Raw genomic sequence first — 13,898 nt, 5'->3', positions numbered from 1 at the left:
GCCTGCAACCTGTTGCAGATCCTACGAATTCACAGTAAACTCATACATGGAATACTTCAATATTCTTACACAGTCAGGAATTAACTTTGCATATATTAATGTAAAAACAACGATTGCATTCGAGACTCTTTGGTCTCGCACACACACACAGGCCAGATTCTACTATTAGTGGCCTCTTCCTCCTACCCGTAGGCTTAAATATATTTATATAGAAACATTAGATCAGTTCATTTAAGGGTCCGATCAATCCTCTAACAAAAGAGTAAAGCTCGCTACATGCATGAATATGTGGCAGATAAATCTCCTTGAGACTTTATCCATTCCATCTTTTCCTCTATTTTAAAAAAGAAAATTCTTCTTATCAGATTCCCATTTAATGCCTAAAAGCTCTCTCTTGTTCCTAGAATCATGGAACTGTTTAAGAGTTGGATTTGACTTCTACCACTCATGTTATCATTTATTTATTTTGAGAGCATTTACATATTCTCCCATTATCTAATTAAATCACTTAAAAGCATAAATATTACATTGACCTGAGACTTAGGAAAACTATTTCCTAAAATGAATGACCCCCTATGTCTACTATTTACAACGATTTTCCTTGGGATGAATGCTCCTGCATCAGATACCCTAGTTTCTTTTTCTCCATCGAAGTCTGAATGAGAGTATCCAATAAACATGAAATCACCCACCTGTATATACTTGAGTCCAAAGTATTAAGTTCCCTTCAAGTCCAGTGTCCCTCAAAAGGCTTTTGCATAAACCTAGAGAGGATTCCAACAACAAATGAAATGTTTGGTCTCATAGTAGTCAAGTAGTTGAGGCTTCCTACAAGTTGTCTATACTTTGTTGCATCCTCAAATTCTTTTCCTCCAATGGATGTGAGCTTTAAGTTTTGTTCCATTGGAGTAGTTAAGGATTGCATTCAGCCATGCCAAACCTGTTCAACAGATCTCCAATGTACTTATTTTGAGAAAGGAATATAGACTTCAGATGTTGAGTTACCTAAAAACCAAGATAGTAATGAACATAGCCCAAATCATTCATTTCAAAACCTTTCCTCAACTCCTTGTTTATGGATGCAATGTATCTCTCATTGTTCCCTGTCATCAAAAGATCATCTATATATACCATAAGATATACAACTATTTTGCCAACTTTCTTGACAAACAAAGTTGCATCATCAAGATCATAATGTTTGAAATTGAGTTTCAAAAGATTCTCAGTTAATTTTTCATACCAGGATCACAGTGCTTACTTAAGGCCATACAAGGATTTGACAAGTTTGCATACTTTATTTTCATGTCCTTTCATAGCAAATCCTTCAGACTAGGACGTAAACACATTATCTTTTATATCTCCATTCAAGAAAGCAGCTTTTACATTGATTTGATGGACTTTCCAACCGCTCTGAGCTGCTAGGGAAAGAGTGTCCAGATTGTAGCCCATTTTGCTGTGGGGGAAAAGTCTCCCCATAATTGACCCCTTCCTTCTATGCAAAACCTTTTGTCACAAGCCTGGCTTTGTGCTTGTCAAGTGAGCCATCAACTTTATACTTGTCATTGTAGACCCACTTGCAACCAATTGGTTTGGTTCCCAATGGAGGATCAAACATATACCAAGTGTCATTCTTTATCAAGGCATCATACTCCTTTTTTATCACTTCTTTCCATTCATCACGAGAAGCGGATTCTCTAAAGGAATTTGGCTCAAAATCTGTAAACAAATTCAATTCACAATCATAAGAAACATCCATATCAACAGGTGAATCAGAGTCCTCTACATCACCTCCTTTTTACCGGGTTGAATTTCTTGTTCCTGTCTTTCCAACCTCATTAGGATTAACACTTTCAAGTGTCTTTGTTAGTCACTTTGGGGGATCTTTCTGAGATGGTCTAGGTTGCTCAGTTGATTGAATTGGGACTGAATCAAGATTGAGTCTCCCAACACTGTCAATCACATCACTCAAAGTATCATGAGTGGTTGGAGTTTCATGTGGGGGAGAGAGTGCTTCAGAAGAAGATTCCATAGATTGGTCCAGTATAGGAATCCCCCCTTCAAGATGTGGAATTTGATTATCAAATTCTCGAAATGATTTTGAATTTGCAAATCTATCCAATAGACTAAGTTGTCGATCAACAACATTGTCAGCTTTGGAAGATTCAAGAAATATTACATCTCTAGATACAACAAACTTTTTACTAAATTTATCATAGAGGCGGTATGCTTTGGAGGTGTTTGAATACCCCAAGAAGATACACTTATGACTCCTTGCACCAAGTTTGTTTCTATGTACCTTTGTTATCAAAGCATAACAGGTGGAACCAAAGGCCCTGAGATGCTTTACCGAAGGAATGTCCCCATACCACATTTCATAAGGATTATTGTTTCTAATATCATTAGATAGACATCTATTCTTTACATATACAACACATAGAACTACATCAACCCAAAACATTATTTTACATTCTTGGAAAACATCATGGAGCACACCATATTTAAGATTTTCCTATTCATTCTTTGAGATACTCTTTTTTGTTGGGGATTATAAGTCACAATTGTTTGATGTTTGATCCCATGTTGGTGAAGATAGTTTTCAAATTCATTTGAAGTGTATTTTTTTGCATTATCAATGAAAATAGAGCCAATATGAGATTGTGCATCATTTTCAATCCATGTGTGAAAGTTCTTAAATGTTTTAAAAGCATCATATTTGTTCTTCAATAGATAAACCCAACACATTCTGGTGCAGTCATCAATAAATGTCATCATGTATTTATTTCCATTTGCAGAAGGAACATGCATTGGACCACATAAATATGAATGAAGGAGTTCAAGTTTTCTAAGTGCTCTGGAATGTGAATCATGAAAAGATTGTTTGCTATCCTTTCCTAGAATGCAAGCATCACATTGCTTAAGTTTCCTAGGAGTTGTAGGCAAACCAGTAACACCATTTTTCTTCAACAAGAGAAGGTTGTCATAGTTCAAGTGTCCAAATCTATCATGCCATAATAGACTTGATGGAAATGTACCTTCATCATAATGAGAATTGTATGAGAAATTTTGTGCACAAGCAGACGTACCTTGCAGCTTCAGAATCCTTTCTTCTTCTATCCCCGTCATGACAAGTGAGTGATCTGATGCTTTTCTCACTTCAACGTTGCCATCAAACATATGAATGGACTGTCTTTTCTCATGGATTTGGACCAAGGACAACAAGATTCTCCTCAAATGTGGGATATATAAAACATCAAGCAGAAGAAAGTTTGGAAGACCGGGAAATTTGAGCCTGATTGTGCGAAGCCCTGATGGCTTGAGTTTTGATTTGTTTGTAAAGTAAACTTCTCCATCAACATTGTTAGTAAATTCTTCAAAAAATTCTCTTCTAAAATTCATGTGTCAATTTTCTCCTAAATCAAGCAACCAATCATTTTTCCAAGAAGCAAGTGAAGCATTAAAGTCTTCATTTACTCCAATATTACAATGTGCGACAACATAGTGAGCGGATTCAAGTGCTTTACCTTTCTCTTTGTCATTACTTTTACCTTTGGGTTGATTTCTTTCCTCCTCAATTTTGTCCCAAGGAAACTTGCATGTGGATGCATCATGTGATCCATCTCTATTGCAATGTATGCAATGCAAATTTGACTTTTCTCCTTGAGAGTGTCTGCCCCCCCTGCCTCTAAAATTTCTTCTTCCTCTTCCTCTTCGACCACCTCTTCCTTTGGAAGAATATTGAGAAAGATTCTTCTCTCTATGTGCAAGACACATATCCTCTTCGAAAGACTGAGGAGTTGTCTTCTTCCCAAAATCTTTCTCTCTCTCAATAAATTTATTCACAAGGGAGTCAAAGGTAATTTCTTTGAGGTTTCCATTTGCTTGCAATGAATCAAGATAATTTGAGTAAGTGGGTTAAAGTGTCTTGACAAAATCTATCAAAGGAATGTCCAGCTCAAAATTAGTGACTTTGATATCACGCATAATAGATTTTACTTATGATGCAAGAGCAACAGGATCATCATTTTGTAATTCAAGGATGAACAATTTAATCATGAGTTGAACAACTTCAATGCATAGAGTGAGTCATAGATTTCCTTCTGTTTTTGTAAGGGTTCGAAAGCATTTGAAAATGGATACATATGGTGACTCACCTCTACATTTACTGATGTTGCAATCAAGGCATAAGCCTTGATATTCTTATTTTCCCAAATGGAAAATTACTTGTCTGAGGTAGGCTTTTTTGGTTCTTTGTCTCCTTCTCCATCACACACTCCATTCCACGGTTCATTAAAAATGAGAGTGTGTTTGATTTTATGCGACCATTCTGGATAGTTCTTCTTCCTAGTGAGAACCACTCCCACAATAGATATCAATGAATGCATTGTAAAATATGTGTACAGTGGAAAAAAATTACTTCTACTGCAAAATTTTACTCCTAATGGTTAAAAAAAATATGATTTTGATATTGAAAACAGAGGTATTATGTGGGGAATGTGGTTTATTGGGGAGGGATTTTATGGACTAGGGAGTATATGGGGAAGGGGTTTATGGGGAGGGTGTATATGGAACGAGTTGCATTCAACGTAATATCATATGGTGGTATGGCGCGCAAAGATACGACCAAGTAGGAGGACTGTTGTTTGACCAACGTATGGTGGATCCTATTGGGAGTGGAGTGGTATTGGGAGCGGGATGGTATGATATGCCATCGGGTCAGCATCTAATGTAATAAAACGGGGAGAAGAGGTGTATTGGGTATATCAGAGTATGGTATATCATTCAACATAAGTGTCAATAGCGTTATACTATTGAATTGAGTCCATAACGTTATATATTAAAAATAATGATATAGGGTATGCGGGCATATGACAGGCTTTGTTATATATGGAGTTAAAATAACGGAGGTATATGTAATCAGATATGAGGAGTGGGGCATATGTAATAAGGCATGGAATATATGCAATAATAATATGGTATGGCGTTACAGTATACCAACAGAGTCATGACAACAGAGCCGCGGGTGGAGGCACAGCAGAGGAGAAGTCTACAGATTCAAAAAAAATGTAAAACCATAATGTATACCATAGTATATTCAAAACAATGTAAAACCACAACGTATAGCACAATGGATTCAAAACAATGGGGTTCATTGAGCATGGAAATGGAGGCAGAGTTTGGGAACAGAGTTTAGGACCTTTGTTCAATGTAATAGAGTTCTATGGTGGTGTGTTGAATTATTAGGACAACTTTCATTGATCTCAATGTAGCACAATCATTCAATGTTACAACATTCATTCTCCATACAAAAAAATCGGCATATACCAAACGTCAAAATTGTGGATGTTCAGTGCACCAGGTTGACTCAATGCAACAATACGACCCCTTCAACAGTAAGATTGAATACGAAACCCAAGGTTTAAAGCACCAATGCATGAAATTTCGCAGATCTTTGAAAAAGATGTTAGTCTGCAAAAGATGAAAAAAAAAGGCAGAATAGGATGAATGAGAGTTACAAAGTAGAGAGGGAAGACAAAAATGGCTCTCACTCTGATTCCATGTCAGGCTAGGAGGTAACTCCTGAAATTAAATCTATTTATTCATTTAGGTTTTTCATAGTTATATACATGAGGGAGTGACTCTTGGGTTTCATCTCCTGATGACTCTTCCTTTTCCATTATTTATTATTTACACTATTTACAACTGTTCACCCAATCCCCATGATTAGGTGTCAATAATAACTATGTGCATTTACCAAAAATAAACCAATTTTTTTTTTTTTTTAACTAAATCAAATTATTTTATTACAAACTAATAAAAAATATTAAAAATTGCTTTAAAAGATACATTAAGCCATCTATAGAAAACCTCGACCAATTTATGTGAGACTATCATTTGATAAACCAATTCATTTGAGAATCAATTTAAATATAAAGGAAGTATATTTCTCTTATATGCACTTAACATTTTTTGGACAAGGTACTTAAGGTGCACTATAAAATATCAGAGCTTGTCAAGTTAGTTGTTATCATCTTTGGAAGTAATTCACTTTATTTGAAATCAGACCTCCGGCCTTATTCCTTAGCTTTATAATATGTGAACTTGCTTTATTTACTCTGTAACTTTGGGGACTCAGTGTCGACAAAAAATGGAGGGAGTAAGTGTAGATTTTGCTCTTTCTTTCCAAAGGAACTGGAAGAGAAGATACTAGTTTGCGAAGATATTGGTTGGGTTTTGGAGGAGCAATGATGGAGTTTTGGATTTTTATATATACATCATAAAGACTCTTGCTTATAGTTTAAGTGAAGGGACATAATGTTGATTACTATTCAATCATATCCGAAACCTTTAATTTAGAATTATGTATTAAAAATGTGAGGCTATGGATTGTACTTCTCTCTACGTGGATGAATGAAATGTGATTCACAACCGGATGCACAAACAAGCTAAATCCATTTCATATTTTCTATGGTATTTTAACTTCCAAAAGAACAAAAAAAATATAAAAAATCTCCAAGTTTCACAAATGATAGTCTTAACTAACATAGAACACTATCAACTTGTTTCTCTAACTGACAAAATATTATCTTCCAATGTTTTCTTTTATGAAGACATAGAGGTATCTTGAATTTATCCCTAATTTGTTCTTGATTTTATAAAATGCATTCCCTCCATCTACTTGTAATTTTCTATTGAAAAAAATCATGAGAATTTAGGAAGTGAAACATCACTTCGGTCACAAGAACATTGTATTAATCACCAATATTTTAAACATTGGATTTTGGATTTCCCAAGATTTGGTAAGTGTATGTGGAGACCAAGGAACCTTATCAAAGCTTTGTCTGGATTGTCTACAATGTAGTTTTCATCAATATAGTGCTTCAAATATTTGTGTGCATAGACATTAAATGTTATGACATTGCATTTATACACCTATTTAGATGAGATTAGAGAACTATAAGCTTACCTTTACAAAAAAATCATGAAAATTCATGCGAAAGAGAGAAGTAGGTAGGCTTTCCAAACCCAATGTAACCTTCTTACACAAGAACAACAAAGAAAAATTTAGTTATATTCACACAAACATTGGGCACTAGAGGTTGTTGAAAGCTAACTGTGAGCTACAAACTAACTAAATAAACTAACCCAGAAACTATGAAGCAAAGGAAAACAAAAATTTATAGGTGAATGGGTCTTTGAGTGCATTTAAATAATGTCTCATGGTACATCTATAGTTTTCGACTACTTCAAAATAGGTTTGGGACACCATTAAAGGAATTATATGAGTTAGATCATTATGAAGATATTAAACAATTTTGCCAAGAATTAATTGGTTGTAAATTTCTATATTTTAAATACTATTGAATTTTTGTCACCTGAAACGTTATGTGATAGCAATCATGGCCTAAATTATATAACCCACTCAAATACCTTTTATTTCAAATGTTTTAAGAATATAAATAATAACTATTATGATGATTAGTTATTAGTTTTTCGAATCTTGTGATCATTTCTTTCCAAAATTTACTAAAAAAATTATTTATATAGCTACTAATTTTTAGGAGATATGTTAACTTAACAAAACCATATTGATGTACATTATCTCATGTTTGTATTTAAAATTAGTCAATCTAATTAGTTAATTAACAAAAATTATGCCAATTTATAATTATAATTTTTTCAGTAATTAACTAACTTGATTTAAATAAATAATATATATTTTTTAATTAAGATATTTTCTTTACTTGATTCTTTAATATATATATTTATAAATAATAAAGATATGTTAACTCAACTCAACCATATCAACATTATCTTATGTTCATATTTACAATTAGTCGATCAAAACAGTTAAATGATTAACTTCATGTATTTTTTTTTAATATATATCATTATTTGAGCTATTAACTTCATGTATTTATTTTTTTTAAATATATATCATTATTTGAGCACATTAACTTCATGTATTTATTTTCTTTAAATATATATCATTATTTGAGCTTATATAGCCATTATGTTATTATTTACTTATTAGTTTTTAGAACCGTGTGAACATTTGTTTCATAATTTTGTTAAAATAGTTTTAATAGTTTATAATTACTAATTTTTAGGATCTCCTAATGTTTTCTTTCTTAACTTTCTTAACTTTTATTTATATATAACTTATTTTCTTTGATTAATTTTTTTAAAGCTTGGCGGGACTACGTCTCCATTATGTCTAATATATCACCCTAATCTAAGCAGAGAATTGAACTAGTGACTTCACATCAAGGAATGTCTTAACAGAGAACCCGATCACCGTCTATCCAAGACCCCGTGGAATTTTTTATTTTTTTCTAAGCTTGGCAAGACGACATCTTCATCATGTCCAATTATCACCCCGATCGGGGAGGGAATTATTTTTTTTTGTAAGCTTGGCATGACGACATCTTCATCATGTCCAAATTATCACTGTGGTGAGGGAGGGAATTGAACCAGCGACTTCACGTCAAGGAGTGTTTTAACAAAGCACTAGACTAGAGCATATCAAAGATCTCATGGACTATTTATATATAGATTTTATAATTAATAACTATTATGATAATTAATGATTAGTTTTTAGAAACTTGTGGGTATTTATTTCCTAATTTTATTTTAAATGATTTATTTATATATAGTTACTAATTTGTAGGATCTAATAAAGATATGTTAACTCAACACAACCATATTAACATTAGGTTCATATTTAGAATTAGTATTAGTTTTTAGAAACTTGTGGGTATTTATCTCTTAATTTTATTTAAAATGATTTATTTATATATAGTTACTTGTTTGTAGGATCTAATAAAGATATCTTAAGTCAACACAACCATACTAACATTAGGTTTATATTTAGAATTAGTAAATACAAAAAATTCATTAATAAATATTAGTTTGAATTATTGATTTGTTTTACTTTGATTATAAAATGATAATTTATAATTATAATTCTTTATAAATATATCTTTCTCTAATTTAAATTTAATTAATAATAGTATCAACTAATTTGATTTAAATAAATAACAAATAATTTTATTTTTTTGTAAGCTTGAGAGGACTCTTCTATTTTCGAGTTTACATGTCCATTATTCACCCCTCTATGGGGGGAGGGTAGCACAAGATTCAAACCTAAGAGCTTTGGTTCGATGAGACTTCATTCCACGGCCATCACCACTTGAGCTACAAATAATGTATAAGTTTTAATTAAGATATTTTTATTTTATTTTATCCTCTAACATGTATATTTTTAAATAATAAATATATGTTAACTCAATACTTCATATTTACAATTAGTGAATACAAAAAGTTAATTAATAAAAGATAGTTTGAATTATTTATTTGTTTTATCTTGATTACAAGATGTCAATGATCATTGTGAAAATTGGCAACAAGGTTTTTTAATTTATTAACATTGTGTTATTTTGGTATTTACATTAAATATAATTTTTCAAGATTCTTAAAATTTATTACTATACAATTTCATATAATTATGTATAACTTCATGTATTTATTTTTTGATGATTCTTAAAATTTATTACTATACAACTTCATATAAGTAATTTACTTTAAAAAATATCATTATTTGAACTTATATAACCATTAGGTTACTTTTTTATAATTACAATTCTTTTTAGTATATATTTCTCTAATTAACCTTAATTAAAAGTAATATCCAGTAACTTGATTTAAATAATTAATATATTTTTTAATTATATTTAATTTTTTAATATGTAGATTTCTAAATAATCAAGATATTTTAACTAGACACAACCATATTAACATTATGTTATGTTAGTATTTACAATTTCTCAATTTAAAGAGTTAATTAATACAAATTGGTTAGAATTATTGATTACAAGATGCCATCATGATACTCATGAAAATTGGTGAATTATCATGTAACCAAATTTCATAGATGACATGGTATCCATATAAAAATAAACTAAAATAAAACATCCAAATTTTGAGGCCAATCACATTGTAGCAAAATATTTTTTAATTAAAAAAATTAATTTAAGGATAACAATTTATTAATTTATTAATTAATTATATATATATATATAATTAAAAAAAATAATTTCAAGATAAAAAATTATTATTATTATTATATATATAGTTAAAAAAAAAAAATTAAGGATAACAAATTCTTATGTGTAATTAAAAAATACACTTTGAAAATTTAAAGACAAATCTTTCTATTATTTATTTTCTTTTAATAAATTGAAATCATAAATGTTATATTGTTTTGCAAACTTATATTTACTATTTAAAAAAATTATAATCATTTAGTAAATTTATATAAAAAAATACAAAATACAAATATTGCAAATTTTATTAGAAAAATTACAAAAGTGGAGACGTCAACAGTTATTTACGAAATGATCCAAGAAAAGAAGTCAAGGAATCAACATTCAACTACTATGAGAACTAAGAAAACAAGTGAAAAGATCAACATTTAAATACCAATCAAACTTAAAAAACAAAAAAATTACAAACATTAATCTGGATAAAACTTTGATACCAATAAATTTATTTTTATCCTTTTTTATTTTTATTTTTTTTTTGAAAGTTTTCACATCAAAATATATTCAATATACCATCGCCAAAATTTACAATTCGTCCATCCATGGAAAATACAATATGAAATTCGTCGGTCATTAAAAAAAAGTTATTTTCATTCAAATTTAATTAAAAATTCATTATTATAAATAATTAATAATGCTCAAATAATTAAAAGAGTATCACATATAATTCTCTTAACACTTTTCTCAAAAATTATTTTTTTAAATGTATAATAAATTTAATCAAAATAATTAGATTGCGAATAAAATATATTAAACTCAATTATGTTACCATCATTTCTTATCACTTTTCCATTCATAGATGTATTCAACTTCGAACATCTCTTACCTAACTCTCTAAACACCATTATGCATGATGTTAAACTTCAATCAAGGTCTGCAAAAAGGCACAACAATGAACTATATATGGAGGGAGTAACAAAACGGCTTAGATTTACCTGAATTTGTTAGAGATGGACACTCTATGCAATCGATTGGATAATGATGGTAGAATATAACATTTGGACTGACATAAAAAGTTTTCAAGTTTGTAAATACATGATAAATTATTTCGTGGCCTTATGGGAACAGAAAGGAAATTACCACAACATTATGGCTTTCGAATACATTGGACGACAAATTTATATATTTAACATTAGTTTCTAGCTCCGAAATATATAGTTATGACATACATAGTAACTACGCTTCCATTTGTGAAATCCAAGGATATCGATTTCTAAATGTTTCAACTCATCAATGGAGTTGGAGAATTTTCAACATGTGTTACCTTTTTTGTCTCAATAAACTGTATATTGAATTCTTTTGTTTCAATAAACTATATATTGAATTTGCATTTTGTTTCTTTCGAGAATATATATATATATATGGAGTTGGAGAATTTTCAACATGTGTTATCTTTTATGTTTCAATAAACTGTATATCGAATTCTTTTGTTTCAATAAACTATATATTGAATTTGCATTTCGTTTTTTTCGAGAATGAATATATATATATATATATATATATATAAAAGAGGATTTAAAATTATTCTACTGAAATCATCAAATTGCGAGTGTGAGAAAATTAATATTTAATTACACAAATTGATCAAATTGTGATATCAATAAATATAAGTTGTTTAATCATATTTTCCTTTATCTATTCATAAAGTTTTACATCAAGGCATATCCAACATATATCCTACTCTAACTATACCAAAAACTTGATGGAAAACAATTACTTAAGCAATTATTAAGAATGGGCATGAACGTGAGCAAGGTCATCTCTACTGTCACCTTCAACATAGTTTGGCGAATACTTGTGAAAAAAATAAAATCTGACGATGATTTGGGTGGTGAATTCAAAGGGTTTAAAGATCTGTTGGTACATTTGATCTGTTAGGGGCGAATGAAGAAAATTGATAAAACATTCAATGAATTTGCAGAGAAAATAATAGACGACCATGTTAATGTTAATCATCCCATGGCCAGAAAGAGGCAGATGCAAAGCCTCATGTGCAAGACTTCGTCGATGTGTTGCTGCATATGGCTAAGACCGACACTAAAACCACACGGGCAACCGTCAAGGCTCTTGTGGTTGTATTCCTCGCCCCTCATTCTCAAACGTCGGTCAGTCAACATTTTGCAACTAATTGGATTTGTATTTGTGCAGGACATGTTCGGGGCATGACTGAACTAGGCAACTACTTTAAAGTGGGCAATGACTGAACTGCTCATACATCCCCACGCGATGGAGAGTTTGCAGGAAGAAATCGAATCAGTCGTTGGCCAACACGGTAATGTAAAGGAGTCGAATCTTGCGCTGCGGCTAGCGATTCCTCATGTATCTATGGAGGCTGTGACCATAGGAGGATAGTACATAACTAAGCAAACAACGGTCATGGTAAATTTGTGGGCTATAGGGAGGGATCCCAATATGTGGGGGCAAGATGCTTCCGAATTCAAACCCGAGAGATTCATGGAAGGAGAGAATATCAATTTAACAGATCAATCGGACTTCGGTATGATAACGTTTGGGGCAGGAAGGAGAGGATGCCCAGGGGCTTCTATGGCTATTCATACCATTGAACCTACAGTGACTCAGTTGCTGCACACTTTTGATTGGAGTCTTGAAGGTGATCCCTCCCAGCTGGATATAAAAGAAGCCTGTGGAATCACGATTCCAAGACAGGTTCCTCTCTATGCCTATCCAATGTTGAGGATCAGCGTTTCACCCTAAACCGTAGGAATAGGAGGAGACGAGGGAAGGGACAGTTTCTCTTTATCTGCAATGGTTTCCCCATTATATGGCTTATGAGTATAGTACCTGCCTTTGTGACTCTGTACATCTAGTCATGTCGAGGTTATTAAAAATGCTATTATTCTCGTCATGTTGGGATTACTATAAATATTAGCATCTTAGATATATCGCTATTAATACAAATACTCACATATTCCTGAACCAGGGGAAGATAATGTTTCAGAAAAAAGAATATTGTAAACGATAGTAAAGTGTCCTCTGTAATGGTCTATTAAGATCAATTATTTTCAATAATATGGAGTTATATGTAATTGGTTGTCAATACTTAATGCATGATGTTTGATAAATAAATATATATATTTTTATTGTAATTATATATTTATATTATATATAAAAATTAAAATACAATATACAATATATTGTAATATAACACATGACCATTAATAAACTTATCTATCTATCTATATATATAAAATTCGCATTTACAAACGCTCTCTTGTTATTAAACTATTAAAATATTCAAAATATATATCCACTCTATTATGTTTACTATTCATTCATATATTTTTAAAATACTATCCAGCATATGCCTATATATTACCTATTACTCGTTAAATTACTCTATATTATTTGTTCAATAAAGTTGAATATTTATATTCTTTTATAAAGGGTTCTAGTGTTATTATTATTTATGCTATTAATTATAAATTAAAAATATATTATATTTTGGTATTTATTATAATAAACTTTAAGCCAATAGGTTTATCCATTTCAATTTTCAATATGTGGAAGTGGCCTTCCACAATTTTGAATTTTTATTAAATAGATAGACAACTATATCCATTTCAATTTGTGGAAGTGGTCTTCCAAAATTTTGAATTTTTGTTCAACAGATAAACAAAATTCGATATTAAAAGAATAATTTTAATAATAGATGAGATGAAAATATTTTGAATAATTTTCCATTTTCATACTCAAAATTAAGTTTTATTTAATTAATAAGGTGATGTTTCTCTCTTCTGTGTAGATGTTTGGGTGATGATGGTTTCTATTATATGGATT

General features: G+C 30.8%; 2 pseudogenes; both read left to right on the top strand.

Moving 5' to 3' along the window:
• The first annotated feature begins 11,834 nt into the window (after positions 1 to 11,834).
• Positions 11,835 to 12,452, top strand: LOC149252164 (cytochrome P450 750A1 pseudogene; annotated as a pseudogene).
• Positions 12,453 to 12,476: 24 nt separating this feature from the next.
• LOC149252163 (cytochrome P450 750A1 pseudogene) lies at positions 12,477 to 12,815 on the top strand (annotated as a pseudogene).
• The last annotated feature ends 1,083 nt before the right edge of the window (positions 12,816 to 13,898 follow it).

Source organism: Pinus tabuliformis, chromosome 7 (assembly GCF_031772625.1).
Source record: "Pinus tabuliformis cultivar Carrire ecotype Pingquan chromosome 7, CPIR1, whole genome shotgun sequence".
Taxonomy (NCBI): domain Eukaryota; kingdom Viridiplantae; phylum Streptophyta; class Pinopsida; order Pinales; family Pinaceae; genus Pinus; species Pinus tabuliformis.
The sequence above is the reverse complement of the archived record's forward strand: the minus strand, read 5'-3'. Positions and strand labels throughout refer to the sequence as shown.